This window comes from Phyllostomus hastatus, unplaced genomic scaffold (assembly GCF_019186645.2).
Source record: "Phyllostomus hastatus isolate PE091 unplaced genomic scaffold, TTU_PhHast_1.1 phas_scaffold_78, whole genome shotgun sequence".
Taxonomy (NCBI): domain Eukaryota; kingdom Metazoa; phylum Chordata; class Mammalia; order Chiroptera; family Phyllostomidae; genus Phyllostomus; species Phyllostomus hastatus.
In genome coordinates, this window is record NW_025334041.1 from 46,776,694 (window position 1) to 46,798,479 (window position 21,786).

Below are 21,786 nucleotides of genomic sequence, written 5' to 3' on the forward strand. Positions count from 1 at the left end.
CAGCTTTTAGGATTCTAATCATGTGTCTACATTCTCGCTGCAGAATCCTAATCCACAGTGTGGAAATGAATGTAGGACTCTCCCTATGGGCCAAGGTCACCCCTGGTGAGCCTTAATTAGACAGTGCTCTTCAGGGGCCACCAGCCTACACAGACTATTGCTCTATGAGTCTTTATAGGAGTAGATGCTACATGAAAACAAATACCACTGTGCCAGATAATGGGGCTAAATTAGAAACATGTTAATCTTCTCATTCATTATTTTCTCTGTAACTGTATATTGCTAGATTATGGACATACATATATTGAACAAACCTGTGGTTATAAAGGATTATTAAGGCAGGTATGGGCTATATTGGCCCTTCATTATATACACATATGCAGACACACACAATCACAATCTCTTTTGGTGTTCCTTGAATCTATATAAACTATATTTCCACTTTAAGTGGATCAATATGTGAAAAACTAGGTTTATAGATAAACTGGGAGAGAGAAATTTGTGCCTGATAAAGAGTATACCTGGAACATTTAAAATAAGGCCCCACATGACTATGATTTCAGAGTGGTAACTGCCTCATTTTCTTTCAATCTCAAAGTTTCGTGTATGTGTTAAATGGGAATTAGGAGGAAACTTCTCAAGTTGTCAGAAATCATAAGAATTTAAAAACTGAAAGGGATCTCACAAGATGTGACTGAGCACTACTCAGTCCCCTGCAGTGTTGAGCCCACAACCCTGGAATCCTGGAATCCTGGAGCTGAAGCATCTTTAGAGATGCTTCACTCCAAACCCCTTAGCTCATAAACAATGACTGAGGTCTTGAGAGAGAAATTAATTTGCCCAAGATGGGGCAGAGCCTGGATTGAAACTCAGTCCTCTTTCCATCAAAGCATATCATCAGTATATGGTCCCAGCTCCTTTCTCTCTGGTTGAAAACCCTCCTACACAGCCAGGAAAGGTTTGCTTGTTTGTTTTAAGTGAATAAAAGTGAAGGAGCTTACATCCCAAAAAAGGACTCAAGTCCCAGTCCTGGCTCTATCACCAAATATCTGGAAGAGCTTGGAAAATTATTATGCCTCCCTGGACCTCTGGCTCTTCATCTGTCATAAGAGTTTAAGAGCAGTGTTTTCAAAATGTACACCATGCTAAGTTTGCTTCTAGCCTCAGGCTGTTTTTTCATACAGTTTCTTCCCAGCAGCATTCATTTCCCACTATAGGGTTAAGGAAAAAGTCATAGTCAGGCTGTGCAAAGGGGGATGACCCACGGAAGCAAAGGCCCTGTGAGTCTGTTTTTACCTGAAGCAGGATGAAGAAGGTACAGATGAGAAGTGAATAGCTGGCCCCCCTTATATGGACCTATGAAACTGAGGTGGACATGGCAAACATCTGATTTGGCTATCTCAGTTATGCTGGTTTCTGTACTTTGGGGTTTTCTGGCAGGTATCTACTTCTCTCCTTTCCAAGACACCATTGATTAGAGCTCTGGAACTGAAGGAGACCCAGTAGGTGAACAAGATTATATTTTCTCCTTTCAGTGTATGGCTTACCAAGTTAACAGGGCCAGGGAAGTCTCTGAGGCAGTAAGAGAATAATTTGAAAGACAGTAAGGCAAGAGTAGAGACCCACACATGCCAGCTCCCAGCATAGTTTTGAGATACACACCTTGTTTACATAAAATTATAGAAGTACAGATGTTAACCATACAGGCAGTGTCATTTTAACAGAGATTTTTTCTTCTATGGTAAGCCCATGGTACTTTTATAATGCACCTTTTTTTTCCTTTTTTTTTCTTTTTCTTTTTTTTAGAGAAAGAGGAGAAGGGAAGGAGAAAGGGAGGGAGAAATACATCAATGTGAGAGAGTAACATAAGTTGGCTTCCTTTCATACATGCCCCAACTGGGGACCAAATCACAGCCTAGGCATATGCTTTGACCACAATTGAACTGATGACCTTTTGGTTTACAGGACAGCACCCCCACCAACTGAACCACACCGGCCAGGGCTATGATACACCTTTTACCATTACTTGTCTTAATATTTTGGCCCATTTTGGTTTCCAAGTTTGGCTTAACATGCAACTTTTTCCAACTGGCCTATAGTAGCATTCCCTGAATCTGATGCTGATTGAAAGTTGGATGAAAAGAATGGAAAGGGTATGGTGGGGTGGGGAAAATTACAGAGGTTGTTGACTTCCTGTGCACATCTGAGGTTAATGCTACTGGATGAAACAGCACGGCAAAGAGCTGTGACCTCAGAAAGTACTAGTGGTGAAGAATTTCAGCTTCAGAATTTTGGTGGAGAAGGGGCTTTTGAGGCAGCAAATGTGGCTAGAAAAGTTGTACTAGAGGATACTCACAGACGCATTTCAGTGGCACTTCACATAAGATTAAACATTTTCAGTTGAACATGGCATTTGGAGGGAGCCGCTTCTGGAAATTATGTTAAGGGCCCACAATTCCCCTTCTTGGCAACCGTCATTGATTGCCCTGGTGTTACGATTCTTTCTCCTGTGACAACCGTAGTGCTGTTTGAAGAGGAAAAATAACATCCTAGGCAGCCACACAATACCAGTGAGGCAGAGGTCATGCACTCCTCACCTTATTTTTCCCTTTCTTGGTGAGCCCCCTTAAACTTAAACAAGTCTGAGAGGGGAGGGACTTCAAGCTTCTTCCAGTTCCTTGCCTTCCCCTCGCTGGGATCACCATTGTCCTGCTGTGACCTCTGGTGGCCATTTTGGTAACTGCAGATGTCTGAGGACCAAGGAGAGGAGCCAAAGGTAATGTGAGCTGCCCCTGAACCACAGCCAGCACACCACCGCAGTCGGTGGGGGCCTCAGCCTGAACTATTGTACTTTCTAGATAGAAAAAAGGAAGCATCTGTGTCCTGAGATCCCTGAGGCCCAGAGGCCTGGTGATTTCTTGTATGTGAATATTGAACCCCTCAACTCCCCACACCCAAAAAGCCTGGCTTTTTACTGATGAGTTCTGCCTGGTTAGCCATGGTAATGAGAACTCTGCCTTCCTTTGTTTTTCAAGTTATTCCATCTTAATTCTGGGACTTTCTGGAAGTGCTAGATTTAGCCAGTCCTTCTTGTCTTGCCCTAGAACAGACCTATAACCCCATTTTTATCTGAAACCAAACTGAGCTCCTGAAAGTCTGAAGCTCCAGCCACCAGAAGCCTGGTTGCCTGACAAATTCTGGCACCATTTGCTCCCTGAGGTCCCTGTGTAGGGGCCTGGTTCCTGGGGCTGGTGGACTGCACTGCTCTCCTAGACATTCACCTCCTGGACAAGGAGAAAGCAAGCCCTCCACCACCACTGCCTCCTACACGCTGACCCTCAGTAAACAGGTTACATCTAACTGACACAAGACTAAAGCATTGTCATTGCTTTAACCCAGTGCTTCTCAATGTGTGCTCCCCAGACCATAAGTATGAATATCACCCAGGAACCTGTTGGAAATGCAGATCCTCAGGCCTCACTCTAGACCCACTGACTCATAAGCTCCAAAAGTGGGGCCTAGCCATCTGTGTTTCCCAAATCCTCCAGATGCTTCTGAGGCCTGTTCAAGTTTGAGAACCATGTCTCCAAGCACAGATTTGCACCTGTCAGTGCACATAGGGCTGCAGACTCTTACCTTCTTTAAAATGTAGGTACTGACCCCTCACCCACAGAGATTTAGTAGTTCTGCCATCAGGATGAAGAAATCTGAATTTTAAACCATCATTCCATGTTATTATGATGTGGGAGAGCCACAGATCACCATTTTGAGAAATTCTGCTCCACAAATTCTCTTGAATTAGATGTAAATATTGTTCCCATAGCTCACCAGTCATGAAAGAGGTTTCAGGAGTATATCATGGCATGCCAGGTCTTTAGGGAGTGTCATATTGTTCCCCTGACATAGTTTTTACTGCCACTGTGAGGAAAATCTCAGTGAAGTCTGTATCATAATCCTAAAGGGAAATCTTCTTCTGGAAAGAGATGTTAATTACTGAGGGAACAGAAAATACAGGAAACCTGGGGCCACAGAGAAACTAGATGTGTGGGGTGCCGTGCCAAGCTCGGTCAACAGCCATGGGTCATCTTTAGGCTGTGAGTCCATCAGACAGCATTGCCCTTCCTTCTCCCTTCTCAAGCAGAGATTTAGTGGAGGCTTCCCCATAGAGCCCAAGAGGCTAATTCATGATAACGTTGCACTACTAGGAAGAAAGGGTTTTTGAAGCTTAAGGTTATGAATGCATTTGGTTCATATGGCCTCTGCTTTGATCACCCTGGAAAAATAGAGTTCGTTTTTGTGAATGAGAAATCCCAACTCTCCTCAATGCAACTCTGGACCCTACTGGGAGCTCCAGAAGGGATTTTCCATTGCTTTTCTGGCCCATTTAACTTCCCCATCAACTCCACCCCACCTCTCCAGTTCTCTCCAGAGCATCACCCCTTGGTAGGGCCCCAGTTCATTAGGATTGCTCTGAGAAGACAGAAATACTGAGTCTCATTTTAAAGGATCTGACAGGAGCAGAGCAGGAGATTTGGCGCTGATACTTCTTGCTGCCACCTAGGATCCTCAGTCATTGTTTAGGACCAGCATACACAGACATTGTCTGCTTGGAGCAGTAGCTCTAACAGGTGAAGCCTCTATTCTTTCAATTCATGGGAATAAAAGAGGCAAAAATCTGTCTCCCTTCCTTCCTTTCCTTTTTTCTTCTTTACCCCCCTGCCTTCCATTCTTATTCCCCTAACCATTTTCCCATGCTCCCTTTCTGATATTTCCTAAGCTGTGATTTTCTCCAGCTCTTTTCCTTCCTTCTCCTTTCTTCTTGTTGGGCCTCCCACAATCCTGAAAAGCAGACACCCCCACCTCAGGACTTCCAAGGGCGTCACAAGCATTCACTGCTGAAGCCACATGCATCCTGCGAGGCAAGGAATGCCAACTTAATTTACTGTAAAGCATAATTAAGAGACAGATCTCCCATCTCCCCTCATGCAGGTGGGAGAGAGAGAAGGGAAGCAAGGAAGGGAAGAGCATCAAAGGAAGGTCCATACTACTTAAAATCCTGAGTGGCCAGGAAAGAGAGGGAGGAAGAACTAGGGGCACTACTGAAAAGACAGTTGTCTCTTCACACCAAAATGTTCCCAGGAAGGAGAAACCCTGGTTGGGAGCCAAGGAAGGGCAGGTCTGGGCTCATTCCCAGGAAGTATTGGCTCCCTTCTCCCTTCACCTACTTGTTCTTGGCTCCTGCACCCAGGGCCAGTGTAGTCCCACTGGGTTCTGTGCTCAGTAGAGCCCCTGTGTGGGGCCTAATGTTATGCGGCCCCAGACTTGACACTGTATGTTGTAAGTGAAGTCTGATGGGACAGTGGAGTGTTGGGGAGCACAGGGTGTCCTGCTTCCTGCCGCATCCCTCTCCCTTCTCCCTGGCCCAACCCCATCCCATGTCCCCAGCTCCCTGGAGGGGTGGATTCTCACCTCACTCTCCTACCCTCTAGAACCTGAGTCTTGCCTGGCCTCCCTTCCCTACACCCATCCGTGACCACTGCCCCAAACAAGGGCCCGGGTGCAGGTGGGGAAGGTCACAGTTGGCTGCACCTATCCTGCAGCCTCTTGGGACACAGCATAGCCATTGCCCTCCCACCCAGGACTGGCAGCGCTGCAGCTTGCCTGAAACATCAGGCAAAAGGCCTCAACATCTCTCCTGATATAGATACAGACACTGAAATAACCTGGCATCAGTCGTCCCTGGGTGGTGGGGGAGGCATCTGCTCTCCATGGGTTTGGGGAAACCACAAGGGAAAGGGAGATTCCCCAGGGCCTGCCCCAAGCTAGGGAAAAACATGTCAATCTGGGACCTGGGGGTGGGGGGATCCCAGCATCCCAGCAGCCAGCAAGCCTGATAACACAGATGGGGCTCCTTAGCACCTGTGAAGGCCCTGAATAACCCTGTGCCAGATGGAGCACTCAGCCAACTCCTTCCTTCTGTGCCTGTGGAACCCTCTAGTCCTTCCAACTTTCCTGAGAATGTCCATGTTTATCTTTTCTAGCCAGCTTGAAGCATCCTCCAGGGACAAAATATAAAGTTTGATTTCAATGACTGCACAAATGAGTTAAATGCTCTGACCTTTGCATTTAACACTGACATGTAATGAACAGCAAAATTCATGCTAATAATTTAAAATTTTTTACTTAATATGGCATTAAATATCAAATAAAAGACACCATGACTGGTGGTGGTTGCACAACAATGTGAATGCATTTAATATAGCTGAACCACACACTTAAAAATGTACAAGATGTACCTGTAATGTGAACATGTAAAAAGGTTAAGATAGCAATTTTCTGTTATATGTATTTTACCACAATAAGGATTTGGAAAGAAATAAATAAAAACAAACAAATGCCATGACAAGGCACGAGAGAGGCTACATTAAAAGGGGAAAGCTTTGTATTTTAATACCTTTAATGGCTCTTTTTCCTGCTTTTTGGACAATTTGCACCTAGCAGTGGGCCTGCAAATTATACACTGGTTCTGCTGGCACCACACAGTCACCCCTACCATGGAGATGATTATGTTAATTATTACACAGTGCTGGGGGGGGAGTTCTAATCTTGTGAGGGGGTGGTAATCCCAATCTATGGCTGAAGCTACTTTCAATCTTAGAACCCATTCATCCACAGGGAGAAAAAATACCTAAACATAAAAACACAAAGAGATTCCTGCATTTACATGAGCATCCATCACATTTCTAGGAGCCCTCAAACAGGGACAGGGCAGAGTGAGAGTTCTATGATGTGGTTAGTTTGTTAGTCACGAGACCTTCCTCAAGAGCACAGCTGCTCAGAGATCCAAAATGGAGTGAATGAAAGCTACACTCACCTCCTCCCAAGACCAAACTTGAATTACAACTAAATTATAGAACAATCAACCTGAATAACCAAATGGAGACTAGCTGAACAGAAATCTTAAACCAAGAATTTACAGAAGAAATGACATCCAGAATGGTGGGAAGGGCAAAGATGCAAAAATGGCTGGCACCACTCCCATGGGCAGCTGCTGAGATTCTGGAGGTATATCTCAGCTGCAGGGGTTCCCAATGAGGAACATAGAGTCTCAACCCCAAACTGGGCTCCCCAGCCCAGAGCACCAGAGCTAGGAAGAGGCACCCATATAACATCTGGCTGTGATAATCAGGGGAGATTCTGTCTGCCAGCAAGAAACAGGAGTCTGCTAGAGACACAGGAGCCCTCCTAAAGGACCAATACACAAAACCTCATTAATAGCCATTCATCCTGGGCTCCAGCAGAGAGAGAGTGAAGGAAATTCAAGTTGTGTGAGGCAAGACTGGTGTTTGCAGCTCTGGAGAGAAAGCTGAGGAGACAGACATTAGGATACCTATGCTAAGTCATTCTCCCACACCACAGATGCCATCTTTCTTGGGTGAAGACTCCCCTCTTAATGGCATCAGCCTGGCGGGAAAGCAATAGCCCCACTCTCTGGACTCTACGTAGCCCCACCATGTGGACTTCACACCCAGATGAGGAGTCAGCTGCCTGGCCCAGGCTGTAGAGTTCTGGACTGACTCGAGGGTGTAATGACTAAGTTGTGTGGCTTTGGGGTAGAGGCCATTCCCCCACTTTCCTGTGAACCTGGTGAACCTGACTGGTGCCTCCCCTTCATGGGAGATCTACTAGCTCCACTCTCAGGGCTCCTAGCACCCTGCTCAACCCACCAACCCACCCCAAATTCCTGGTGACTCTGCCCTGCTGAGGTCTGGGCAGACTCCAGGACATACTTAGTTGTATGGCTCTGGGGCAAGGGCTATTCCACTCACCTTACCCCAAGCCTAACCAGCACCTCCCCCTCACCAGAGATCCACTAGCCCTATATTCCTGACTTCCAGTGGCCCCACCATACTGAGATCAGGCTCCTGGAAGAATCTGGCACAAACCAAGTTGTGTGGCTCTACGACAGGGCCTATCTTTCCCTCACATGGACAACTGGTGCAAAGTCCTCCCTTCACACAGCCAAATCTTGGTTTGTTTGGGCCTGATAAACTGTTGTCTTTACTGTAATGATTTATGAGACCCTGCCCCATCACAAAGGTGTGCAAGCACCCAGTGCATGGCAATTAGGCTTGGTATACCCTAGGACATTTGCTAAGTACCCAGCACTATCACCAAGTTTGAACGTGTATCAATCTGGTGAACATCACTCTCCCCTAACTGGTGACTCACTGAGAACCTAAACCATGCAACTTGAGTACCACCAGAGGCTCTTTCAGTGACAGTCTAATAGTCAGCCAACAGATGGAAGCAGATAGAGGCAGATTTCAGGGTGCCTTAAGATTTTTGCTGACCTGCTCTTGGATTGGTGCTGATAAAAAAAAAAAACAGCCTTGGTGAGCAGCTTGGCCCTTCCCATGCACACCCAATCCCAGCAGAGGCAGCCACAGACTATGGGTCACTTCATTGCTCCAAAAAGGTTGCCCAGGGCCAGTCACAGACAGCATCTGACATTGGGCTGTACCAAAGCCCCTCCCAAAAGGCCCCAGACCCACAACACCCAGTGGCCAGCTTCAGACATCACAGCAGGATCCAATTAGCTTCACAAGTAGCATATCCAAAGGGAGACCTCAGCAGACACCAAATTCTGCTAAGGCAAATTCTGCTCCATGTAATCAGCACCTGCACAGCAGCTTGTACACTGTGGTCAGGGTTGATCCTCATAGTCAACCAGCCTGAGGCTCAACCACCTGCACAAACAGGCCAACAACAACCAAGACTCAACAAAAAGTGTGTACATAATCCACCCAAGGGACATTCCTGGAGCCTCCAGCTCAGGTGATCAGGGCAATTGTGCCACTGGGTCACACAGGACATGACTGAGAGCCATAGCAGATCTACCTAATAAATAGAAACAAACACAAAAAGGCAGCCAAATGGGGAGGCAAGGAAACATGCCCCAAATAAAACGAGAAATCTCAAAAAAGAGAGCTAAATGAAATAGATATAAAGTTCAAAAAATGGTTATAAGGATGCTCAAGGAACTTAATGAGAACTACAACAGCTTGAAAAAGGTAATAGAAACCATAAAAAAGAACCAGTTAAAAATGAAGAATATCTGAAAAGAAGAATATACTGGAAGGAATAAAAAGCAGATTGGTTGGATGAAGCAGAGGATCCACTCAGTGATTTGGAACACAAGGTGTAAGAAAACACCCAACCAGAGCAGCAAAAAGAAGAAAAAATCAATAAGTACAGTTTAAGAGATCTCTGGGACAACACAAAGTGCAATGACATCTACACCATAAAGGTATCAGGAAGAATTGAGAGAACAAGGAAACAACAAACTATTTGAAGAAATAACGATTGAAAACTTTCCCAGCCTGGTGAAGGAAAAAGACACAAAAGTCTAGGAAGTCCAGAGAGTCTTAAACAAGATGAACCCAAAGAGGTCCACGCTAAGACACATCATGGTTAAAATGACAACGGTTAAAGACAAACAGAGAATCTTGAAAGCAGCAAAGGAAAAAGTTACTTACAAGGGCCAATATCCCTGATAAAAATAGATGCTAAAATCCTCAACAAAATGTTAGCAAACCAAATCCAGCAACACATTAAACAGATCACACACCATGATCAAGTTGGATTGGTTCCAGGGATGTGAGGTTTGTTACAATATCTGCACATCATTAAATGTGATACACCCCATAAATAAAATGAAGGATAAAAATCACATAATGGTATCAATAGATGCAGAAAAGCATTTGATAAAACCCAGCACCCATTTGTGATAATAATGAGGTGAGAATACAGAGAACATACCTCAAAATAGTAAAAACTTTAAGTGACAAACCCACAGCCAACATCATATTCAATGGGCAAAAACTAAAAATGTTTACCTTAAGATTGGGAACAAGACAGGGATGTCCACTTTTCACTACTCATATTCAACACAAGACTACAAGTCCTAGCCCTAGCAATCAGAAAAGAAGAAATAAAAAGCACCCAAATTGGAAAGGAAGAAGTAAATCTGTCATTATTTCCAGATGACATAATACTATCTGTAGAAAACCCTAAATATTCCACACACAAAAAAACTAATAGAACTGATAAATGAATTCAGCAAAGTAGCAGAGTACAAAATAAATATCCAAAAATTAGTTGCATTTTATACACTTGTAATGAACTATCAGAAAGGGAAACTAAGAAAACAGTTCCACTTACAACTGTATCAAAAATAAAATAAAATACCTAGAAATAAATTTAACCAAGGACATAAAAGACCTATACTCAGAAAATTATAAGACACTGAAGAAAGAAATCGAAGAGGACACAAATAAGGGTAAGCATATATCGTGTTCCTGGGTGGGAATAATTAACATAATTAGAAAGTCTATACCACTCAAGGCAATCTATACATTCAATGCAATTCCTATCAAAATATTGTACCAATGGCATATTTCACAGAAGTAGAAAAAATATTCCAAAAATCTATATGGAACCACAAAAGACCTTGACAAGCCACAGCAATGTTGAGAAAGAAGAACAAAGTTGGAGAAATCATGCTACATAATATCAAACTATACTATGAGGCCACAGTAATCAAAACAGCTTGGTACTGGCATAAAAACAGACAGATAGATCAATGGAACAGAATAGAGAGTCCAGAATAAAACCATGCCTTTACCGTCAATGTCTGATAAAGGAAGAGAAAACACACAATGAGGTAAAGACCATCTACTCATAGTATTTGGAAAATTGGACAGATACATTAAAAATGAAACTATACCACCTTCTTACACCATACACAAGAATAAACTCAAAATGGATTAAAGACTTAAGTGTTAGGCACCAAACCATAAAAATCCTAGAAGAAACAAGGCAGTAAAATCTTAGACATTTCTCATAGCAACAATTTTTCTGATATATCTCCTCAGGCAAGAAAAAATTAGCACATGGGACATCAAGTTAAAATGCTTTGCACAGCAAAGGAAATCATCAACAAAATTAAAAGACAACCCCCTGAATGGGAGGACACATTCGCTAATACATCTGATAAGGGCTAATATCCAAAATTTATAAACATATATAACTCAACACCAAAAAAAAAACAAACAGTTCAATTTAAAAATATGCAAAGGACTGAATAAACATTTCTTCAAAGAGCATATACAGATGGCAAATAGACATATGAAAAAATGCTCAACATCACTAATCATCAGAAAAATGCAAATTAAAACCATAACGAGATATCACCTCACGCCTGTCAGAATGGCTAACAAACAACAAATGTTGAAGATGTGGAGAAAAGGGAATCCGCACACACTGTTGGTAGGAATGCAGACTGGTGCAGCCACTGTGGAAAGCACTACGGAGATAACTCAAAAAATTAAAAATGAAACTGTCTTATGACCCAGTAATTCCACTTCTGGGAATATATCTGAAGAAACCCAAAACACTAGTTTGAAAGAACATATGCACCCCTGTGTTCATTGCAGCATTAGTTCCAATAGCCAAGATTGGAAGTGGCCCAAGTGCCCACCAGTACATAAGTGGATAAGAAAGCTGTGGTACATTTACACAATGGCCATAAAAAATAAAAAAAAAAAATCACTTTGCAACAGCATGGATGAATCTGGAGAGTATTATGTGAATTGAAATAAGCCAGTCAGGGAAAGACAAGTACCATATGATTTCACTTATATGTGGAATCTAATGAACAAAATTAACTAACAAAATGGAAACAGACTCATAGATACAGAGAACAGAGTGACAGCTGTCAATGGGGAGGGGTGTTGTGGGGCTGGATGAAAAAGATGAAGGGATGAAGCAAAGGAAAAAAAAACTCATAGACACAGACAACAGTATGGTGATTACCAAAGGGAAAGGGGTCAGGGGAGGTAGGACAGGATAAAGGGGGGATAAATGATGATAGAAGGGGGCTGATGAACACACAATGCAATATACAGATGATATTTTAGAGAATTGTACACCTGAAACATTTAATTTTATTAACCAATGTCATCCCAGTAAATTCAATTTAAAAAAAGAACACAGCTTCTCACACTCGGCACAGATTGTTATATTTCCAGCATATTGCAAATGACTTAGGTCATTTATCACCCTCCTGTGTGAAGTCTGACACTTAATAAGCTTCTAGCTTTTCATAACTTTTGAATGAAAAGAAGGAATATAGCAGATTTAAGTGCAGAAAATGTTTCTGTAGCACTGTTTATCTAAGTAAAATTTGTAAGGCTACATTATAAATGAGATTTTAAAAAGAGAGGATAGCAACCTGGCCCTTCTAGGTGAGAGAAACTTTATCTAAATTGAGGCTGCTATGGTTTATAACTTCCTCAAAATTACTCTTCATGGACTCTTGATGTAGTCACCCAAACACACCCTTCTCTGCACCTTTGTCAACCTCAGTAAGCTCTTTAGGAATGAGTGGGAAGCTTAATGTATTTCTTGTGAAATAGTACCATTCTCTTGATCAGCTTATCCCAGCTTTGCAAATTGAAAATTTTTCATTCCTGGCATCAATAGCCTGTTAAATTGGTTCTGATTAATAATTGAATCATAAGACCTTTTCAAGGCAACACTTACAACAACAAATTAGTGAAGAAGGGATAGTGGTACTGTGTGGCACTGTGTTCCTGATGGAACAGACTGCTTACCTTACCTGGAGGTTAAATGCAGAGGCCAAATTCCAGGAGAGTTTAATTTCTTTAAAAAAAAAAATAGAAATACACAGAGACTTCTGCCCCGCACACTGAAGGACCTAGCATTTATTTCCTATTAATATACTTTTAGTGCTGATGCAAACATATCCCTCTTGTACTTGAAATGTTACTACAAGTCATATTCTTGTGGTTCACATGAAACCTTAGATTTTTAATTCTTTATAGTGACACTGCAGAATATTTCTTCCTTTAGTCCTAAAGGTAAATATACAGTCCTCCTGGACTGTCAGACTGAGAAACAGGCTCTTAGCTTAACTATCAAAAAGAACGGTCCTTCTGGATGATTTGCAGGCATGTAGTGTGTCTGAATAACTCTAGATCTTTATGGCAAATCCTTTAAGCATATGCATGATCATACAAATACAACACCAGAACTTACATGAGCCCAGATCAGTCTATGACTAAAGGTCATTTCAATCCTATTATCATTCTTTAACTCACTGGAGAGAAAAGAAGGAAACCTAAAAGTAAAAAACAGTTGGGGGGGAGGGGCGGTATTCTTGCATTTAGATGGGTATCCATCACATTTTTAAGTAACCCCTCGTTTCTCAATAGAAGCCTTTAGGCTACCCTAAAGTGTTGCCTTAGAACCATCTGGAGATGGGCTTTAAATTCTGTCACCTGACCCTGACCAGTGTGGCTCAGTTGGTTGGGCTTCATCCCAGAAACTGAAAGATTGCTGGTTCGATTCCCAGTCAAATAACCCATTGATGTGTTTCTCTCCCTCTCTTTTTCCCTTCCTTCCCCTCTCTCTAGAATCAACTAAAGAAAAAAAAATAATGCTGTTATCTGTACACTTTCCAGATCTATCAATTCTGAGTCTTTGGGAATTTTTGAGGTAATTAGGAGGCTTTTAACATAGTAAAATTTGAAAACCACTGACCTCCAGATATTTTCATTAATTTCAGTGACTCATTATTTTTTCATAATTTAAGGATCCAACAGTTGTATTACACATGTGAGAATATTTAAGTCACTTGCTTAGTGGTATGTTTTGTAATTCCCAAAGTTTCTGTAAATTTCTTTGAATAATCATTCTTTCAGTAAGCATGTACAGAGGCCGTACAAGACCTGGGCACTGTGCTCACTTCTATAGGTTAACTAATCTTCACAGCCTCTCTGTGCACAGTAGCACCTGCATATTTGGTATACTTAGAAAGACACAGGCTGCAGGGAAGGCTGAGAAGTGAATCAAAGAATTAAGGCAAAAAGTAATCATAACAACTAAAAGATTCCCCACTCCCTTGGATTATTATAATTTTTCTATATGCTGGGGCTCTGCCCATGTAATCTCATTCCATCTACACAATAATCTATGAAGTCTACACACATATTGTCCCTATTTTACAGAGGAGAACACTGTAGCTCAGAGAGGCTATTCAACTTGGAAGCAGTGGAGCAAGGACTCACTCCCAGCAGTGTGCTCCCAGAATGCAGGCTCTTAATCAAAACTATTCCAACCATCACAGTAGTTTTCCCTTTGGGGAGGTGAGGCTATCAAATGTGAATATTTTGTACTCTCTCATCCTCACCTAATTCCTATTCCAATGGTGACTTATTTTATATAAATCCATGAAGCACACATATATACCAGGCTGTGGGGATACAAAGTGAATAAATGTGTGACTCAAGAATCTCTTAATTACTGCCCTAAGCAGGTAGCTCATTTGGTTAGAGCATCATCTCAATAGGCCAAGGTTGTGGATTTGATCTCTGGTCAGGGCACATATAAAAAGCAACCAATGAGTGGAACAACTAATTGATGTTTCTCTCTCTCTCGCTCTCTCTCTCTCCCTCTCCCTCTCTCTCACTCTCTCCCTTCCCCCACTCTCTCTAAAATCAATAAATAAAAAAGAAGAAGCTTCCCATTACTAAGACATTCAGTCATATAGAAAGTCCAGAGTTAAAACTGAGAACTCCCAACTTCCTTGGCAATCTCAAGGCCATTGTACTGCCTGGTCTGCCTTTCTAAGATTCCCTCAGGAGTAGTTTCCAACTGCCTTGCATTACTGAGATATCTAAATAACTGCCAGTTCATTTGTTTTTATTAAAGCACAACCATGCCTGGGGGCTATAAATTTGGAACCAAATCCTCTTTGCCATACAGTCTGGGAAATTATAATATTTTAATACCTTTCAGTGTATTAACATCAGTGTTTTTCTTCCTTCCTAAATGCTGGTAAAATTTCCTGGGCTCTCAAAACTGGCCCCCTTGATATAATCCCTAACAATAAAGAACAAAGCCATGCACAAGAACAACCAGGAGGTTTACAGCTAAAGGTTCTGCAGGAGAGAAATAGGACACGTGGTTTGCAATCATTACTACGTAGAAGTTTCTGCGGCAGTTAGTCTAGTTAAAATAAGTTAGTAGATTTTAGCTGTGTCCCAGGCAACTTCCTGCTATGAAGGCTGAATGCAAACCAGAATACCTCACTGTAAATATGAAAACTATGTAAAAATGTCTTGAAGACCCTTTAGACTTGCCCTGAAAGCTAGCATTGCAGATTTCGTTCACCCCAAACCAATCAATAGGTAAGAATTTTCCTCCGTGCTTTTACATTACAGGTGTTCCAGTACTGGCGGAGACTTCCTAGGGGCAAGATAACCCTTAAGGCTCAGTTTCAGACTTGGGATGTGGGGCAGGCTCAGATCTTACAGCAAATGACAACCACAGGCCTCCCTGCCACCTCACAATTTAGTCTCCCAAAGCAAAGCTACCAGAGAACCCCTCCCAAACATAAATATAGACAGAAAATGTGTCCCACCCTACTCTGCTCAGACTTTGTCAACTTCCCAAGCTGGTTCCCCCCACCCTCACCTTGAGAACCCTCAGACCAGGATGACTACCAACACCCAGCCTGCTTTTTCCACTTATATTTCTAGATAGCTGGATAAAGACCCAAACATGATGATGCATCTACTACACCCTCATACAACTAACCTCCAGTGAGCACACCTTGACACCTGGCATCTGCTTCATTCATTTCCTGTTGCTCTTCACACATCCCTTCCAGAAGTGGCTCCAAACCTCCTTCTCTTTGCTCAAGCCTGCAACACACCTCCACCCTCCTTGGGCCCCACAAGACCCTCTGCTGAGATGAAGCTCATCCAATGACCACTTCAAGTTCCTTTTTGTCCACCTCAAATCTTTCCTTTACTTTCACTTTTTTATTCCCTCACCTCATTTCTGTTCCTGTCCTAGAGCCTACTTTTCCTCTTGAGCTATTTTTTAAAGATTTTATTTATTTATTTTTAGAGAGAGGGGAAGGGAGGGAGAAAGAGAGGGAGAGAAACATCAATGTGTGGTTGCCTCTCACATCGCCCCCACTGGAGACCTGGCCCACAACCCAGGCATGTGCCCTGACTGGGAATCAAACTGGCAGCCCTTTGGTCCGCAGCCTGCACTCAATCCACTGAGCCACACCAGCCAAGACTTTTGAGTCATGTTTTAAAAATAAGTGCCCATCCTGCCCAACCCCAGTCCCTAGAAATACCATTCTATGTTCTGTCTCTGTGAGTTTGACTACTCCAGATACCTTATATAAGTGGAATCTATACAGTATTTGTCTTTTTTTAACTAGTTTATTTTACTTAGCATAATGTACTCAAGGTTTATCCATGTTGGAGCATGTGTCAGAATGTCCTCCTTTTTTAAGGCTGAATATTCCATTGTCTGTATATACATTTTGTTTATCTATTTATCCATCAATCAGCACTTGAGGTCCTTCCACATTTTAGCTATGCTTCTTGAATTCTTCATACTCTCCCCTTTAGCTCCTCCAGAGTCTCAAGTCTATCAGTTACTTCTTTTTTCCCACATTGAAGTGAATTCTCTCCATTGATGTCTTCCCATTATCCTATACAGATGTTCAGGATGGTGAAATCCATCCTCTACATCTTGGGTTTTACTCTTTCTCTTGTCTTTTTACTACTACAATTTCACTTTTTAAAATAATCTATTCCCCACATTTCTACTTCAACACTACCTATTCACTTTTTGAAAAAAATAGTATAAATATTTCCTGCATTCAGAAAAGTATAAATAATGATGTGATAAACACCTGTTTACTCACCACATAGGCTAAGAAAAAAATTACTGATATCCCCATTCAGAGCTACATTGGGGTTTAATCTTACTCCTAATCCTTCTACCACCATCCCCCAGACACACACACACACACACACACACACACACACACCAAATGACCTTTTTTCTCATGCCTTCTCTGCAAACTTAGTCGATCCTTCTCCCTGGCACTATCTCCTCTTGGCTACCATGATGCCAGGCTGTCTTGATTCCCAGCCTATGTCTTTGATCCCCTTTCTCTACCCTTTTTTTTAGGGAGGGGTGGAGGGGAGAGAGGAACATCAGTGTGAGAGAAAAACATCAATTGGTTGTCTCAACCAGGGATCAAAACCACAACCTAGGTGTGTGTCCTGATGGGGGATCAAACCCACAACCCTTTGGTGCACAGGAAAATGTTCCTACCAGCTGAGGCACCTGGCCTGGGCTCTTCTCTGCTTTCTGTAGCTCCTCTTCCCCTTCCAAGGTTCAGACATTTGTCATCTACTCCTCTCTCTATAATCTCTCTTCTCTATGTTACCCATTTCAATTATTTTGTCTCTCATTGACTATCAATTCTCAATGACTTCCTAATCAAAATCTTCAGTCTATATTTGTTGCACATGTTTCATTTCCAAATTTCTATTTGCATGATAGACATAACTAGACTGTCCTAATAACACCTCAAGTCAGCAAACCTCAGGGCTTTATCCTCAATCCTGCCCAGTTTGACATTCTCAACAATGACTCAGATGGGAATGTATAAACCTATAAAATTGTGGGGCATTGTATAGCTGGAAAACAATATGAAATCAAAAGACTTATGTTGAATACAATAGGAGAAAATTTAACAAAGGTCAATGTAAGGACCTGACCATAGTTCTAAGCACCCAACCACATAATTGGAGAGGTCATAGATCAGGAGCTATTGAGAAGAAAGGCACAAGGGATTTCATTAAGTGGCAAGGGTACTGGGCAGCAACTGTGAAAAAAGCTAATGGAATCTGAGGCTGTAAAAGATAAAATATCTAGAGCAAGGAAGACGTGTCCTCTTTACCAATGTTTGAGGCCTACAGTGCTGATTCAAAGCAAGGCTACAGGAAACTTCATGGTCATTGAGACTGGAGCAACTGGAACCATGAAAGTATCTAAAATGGGTCATATGGCCATGTCCTCAAGTCCATCCAGAAGAAGAGACATTAGACAGGGTCTTTGTAGCTCCATAGTGTACAGCACCATTAGGAGGCACTACAGGACACTGATTCAACCCAGGCCAATGAGGAACTCTCCAACTCTGAGCTGCAGATCAGGGAAAGAACTTTTGTGGAGTAGTAGGCAACTAGGGAAGGTTTCCAAATTCAGTGAATATGCAGATGGAAATTCCAGCATCATCTCTTCAAATTTTCAGCACCACCAGGATCCTTGATTATATGTACCTGCCTATAATTGAATTGCCATGTAAGATAGTAAACTTAAAAAGCCAATGTTCATCCTTATAGCCACAGGAGGGGAAAAAAGCATTTAGTAATTTAAGAAAATTTTTAATTCAGAAAACTTGTAATACAGGAGAACTTCCTTGACCCATCAGAGGGTATCCATGAAAAAACAAGGGCTAACTAGTATCATTCTTGGTTGTGAAACACTGAAAGTCCTCTCTTTAAGGTCAGAAACAGGAGAAGATAGATGCCTCCACCACCAGTACCATTAAGCAATTTGCTGGAAGTCCTAATGAAGTATCAAAAATGTTTCGCCTACCTAAGAGACCATAAGGCAGAAAGGGTGTGATACTGATCTGGGTTTGATACCCAGCTCTATAGCTTACAATTTATATGACCTTGGGTAATTATTTAATCATATATTATTCGTATCTATAAAATGAGCAATCTTATGTACCTCAAGGAATTTTTGTGAGAGATATGCCTCAATCAGGATAATTTAGGAGAGTTTAGTGAAGCAACTATGTACAAAGTTGTGGGCAGGACTACGGAGACCTGGGAGGATGATGAAACCTCCCCAGATCAGCAGCAGAGGGAGCTATTACCTAAGGGAGCAATTACCAAAAGCAGGAGAGAAATGGAGCAGGAGCTGTCTCTCTGTAACTGCCTGTGGGAGAAGCCACCTGTGGTTTCTCAGGACCTGTGGCTTTCAGTAGAAGAATACTGCCATCCAACCTGTGGCCTTTAACGAAAAAAAATACCCCAATATTTCTCTCCTTCCATCTGCCAATCTTCTGCCTGTGTCTCTTATCAGCTAAAGTCAGAGAGCAAAAGATCCTATTTGGTGCAGTCTAAGAGGCCTGCCCTCTTGGGGCATAGACCTGGGTGGAGAATGGATCTGGAGGGGCAATTGGAAAATACCAACTAAGGTGCTTCATAAACTTTAGTCTTTTTCCTCAATCTTCCCAGCTGCATTTTTCTCATCAAGCAATGCTGAGCTGTAAATTAGATTTTTTTTAGCCACTCTTATACGTTTTCAAAGAGTCTCAATTCAAAGAGCATTCATTGTTTTATTTGATTCCCTTTGCACTTTATTAGGTAGACTGGGTAAGTGGTATTATACTGAGGCTTAAGAGATTAAATGACCTTCTGAAGATCATAGAGGGTTCAAGGCTATAACCCAGATTCATTAGATTTGTAAGATATCCCAGATATACAGATGCTAAAAAATATTATTTGAGGGGGAAACCTTTGAGTAAACTAAAGGGTCTTAAACATTATCATCATCCAGCTACTTTCATTAGACAGAAAGTTGCATCTCCAAACAATGATTTGACTCCACTCACAACAAAGAATATATATAATTTATAATAAAGAATATATATATAAAACAAAATATATTATTAATAAAAGAGAAAATTAGAACTAATTAGTGGAGCCTAATTCAAATATGCTAATTATAAAAGTTACTCTAGTGGCTGTGGGTGAGCATCAGATTGGATTCTGAGATCCTTGGCATCAGTAAGTTATACAATTCTCATTATCGGAAAAGAAGCAATACACTATTTTCTCAGAGAGGAAAAAGGGAAATGTTCCTAGAAAAAAAAACTATGTTTCTTGTGGAGAAACCTTCCTTTTATGTAAGAAACTGAGTGACATAATGGACAGTGTCTTTGACAACAGTTTCATAACTAATAAAAATGAGCATTTTCCATGGCTGTTTCTTGAAATGAGGGCATAACATTAAAGTGCATCTCAGTGAAAGTGATTCTGGAAGAAGTTAAGATAATGGTCCAGGCATAAAGTTTCTTGGTGTTCTAATGGTGTTGCTAGTGGTCCTCAGAGACCCTGAGGAAAAAGGAGTGTCCTTCCCTTTGAGACCATCTCCCCAAGTAGCACTTCTGTCAGGCAGGCTTTTGAATGGCAGATATCTGGAGGTTGTTCTCTCCATCAGGGTCAGCAGTGAGTGCTAGGGTTGGACCCTGCTGACTGAGGGAATTCTTGGGCTTTGGGGAACAGATCAGGAGGCAGTAGGACTGGGCTGAAGATCTACCATGACAGCATTGTGACTTCTCATTCATGGATCTGTCAGTTCCTGAAAGGCAGCAGCTTAGAACTCACTGAGGCAAGTGATGCACACACTGCTTCTCCCACCATCCTCCAGCAATGTGTTTTCAACTATCAAGGAGTAAAGGGACGCTCCATAAGGATAAAAAAGAAAAAGAATAGAATCTCCCAGATTCACCTCATTCAAACTTAAGCCTCAAATACAACTTCACCAAAACGCCATATAGTCTGCCAGCAATAAGAATCTGCCCCTCACCTCTTGTGGGAAGTTACAGAACAGGGTTAGTTGGAATTCTTATCTCTAAACTTTAACACAGGTGAAATGAAATGAAAATGAACTTCAGGGGTACACTGGAAAGGAACTGACATAGGAGTTACCACCTATTGCCACCTCCAGGCACCAAGCACATTAAAATATAACCTCTAATCTTCCCTACTTACCATTCAGGTAGGTGGTATTACCTCCATTTAATTTCTTGGATTAGAAAATGATATTCTGAGATGATAAGCTATTGGCCAGGATTACACGTTGACAGAGCTGTATTTTTTTTTCAACATAAATTTATTTATTCAATTTTATACAGTTCACTCTTTTTTTTATTAATCATTGTTCATATACAGTTTTCTCCTTTTTACTCCCAATCCAGTTCCCCCTCCCACCCGCCCCCATTCCCTCGCATTACCACCCTCCCCTTAGTCTATGACCATGTGTCCTTTAAGTTTGTTCCTGTGAACCCTTCCCACTGTCCCCTTAAATTCCCTCTTCTCTCCCCTCCAGTCACCATCAGCCTGTCCTCTATTTCAGTGTCTTTGGTTACATTTTTGCTTGTTTCTTTGTTTTGTTATTTAGGTTCCTGTTAAAGGTGAGATCATATGGTATTTGTCTTTCACTGCCTGGCTTGTTTCGCTTAGCATAATGTTTTCCAGCTCCATCCACGCTGTTGCATGGGGTAGGAGCTCCTTCTTTCTTTCTGCTGCATAGAATTCCATCGTGTAAATGTACCATAGTTTTTTGATCCATTCATTTACTGATGGGCATCTAGGTTGCTTCCAGCATCTAGCTATTGTAAATTGTGCTGCTATGAACATTGGGATGCATAGGTTCTTTTGAATTGGTGTTTTAGTATTCTTAGGATAGAGTCCCAGTAGTGGAATTGCTGGGTCAAAAGGCAGATCCATTTTTAGTTTTCTGAGGAAGTTCCATATTGCTTTCCATAGTGGTTGTACCAGTCTGCAGTCCCACCAACAGTGCACTAGGGTCCCCTTTTTCTCCACAACCTCTCCAACACTTGTTGTTTGTTGCTTTGTTTATGATGGCCATTCTGTCTGGTGTGAAGTGGTATCTCATTGTGGTTTTAATTTGCATCTCTCTGATAGCTAGCGATATTGAACATCGTTTCATGTGTCTTTGGATCCTCTGTATGTCCTCCTTGGAGAAGTGTCTATTCAAGTCCTTTGCCCACTTTTTAATTGGATT

At 41.9% G+C, this 21,786-nt stretch overlaps 1 protein-coding gene across 2 annotated transcripts in view; it reads left to right on the forward strand.

Moving 5' to 3' along the window:
• LHFPL3 (LHFPL tetraspan subfamily member 3) overlaps positions 1 to 21,786 on the forward strand; it is a 621,367-nt gene that overhangs the window by 544,050 nt on the left and 55,531 nt on the right. The window lies entirely within an intron of this gene.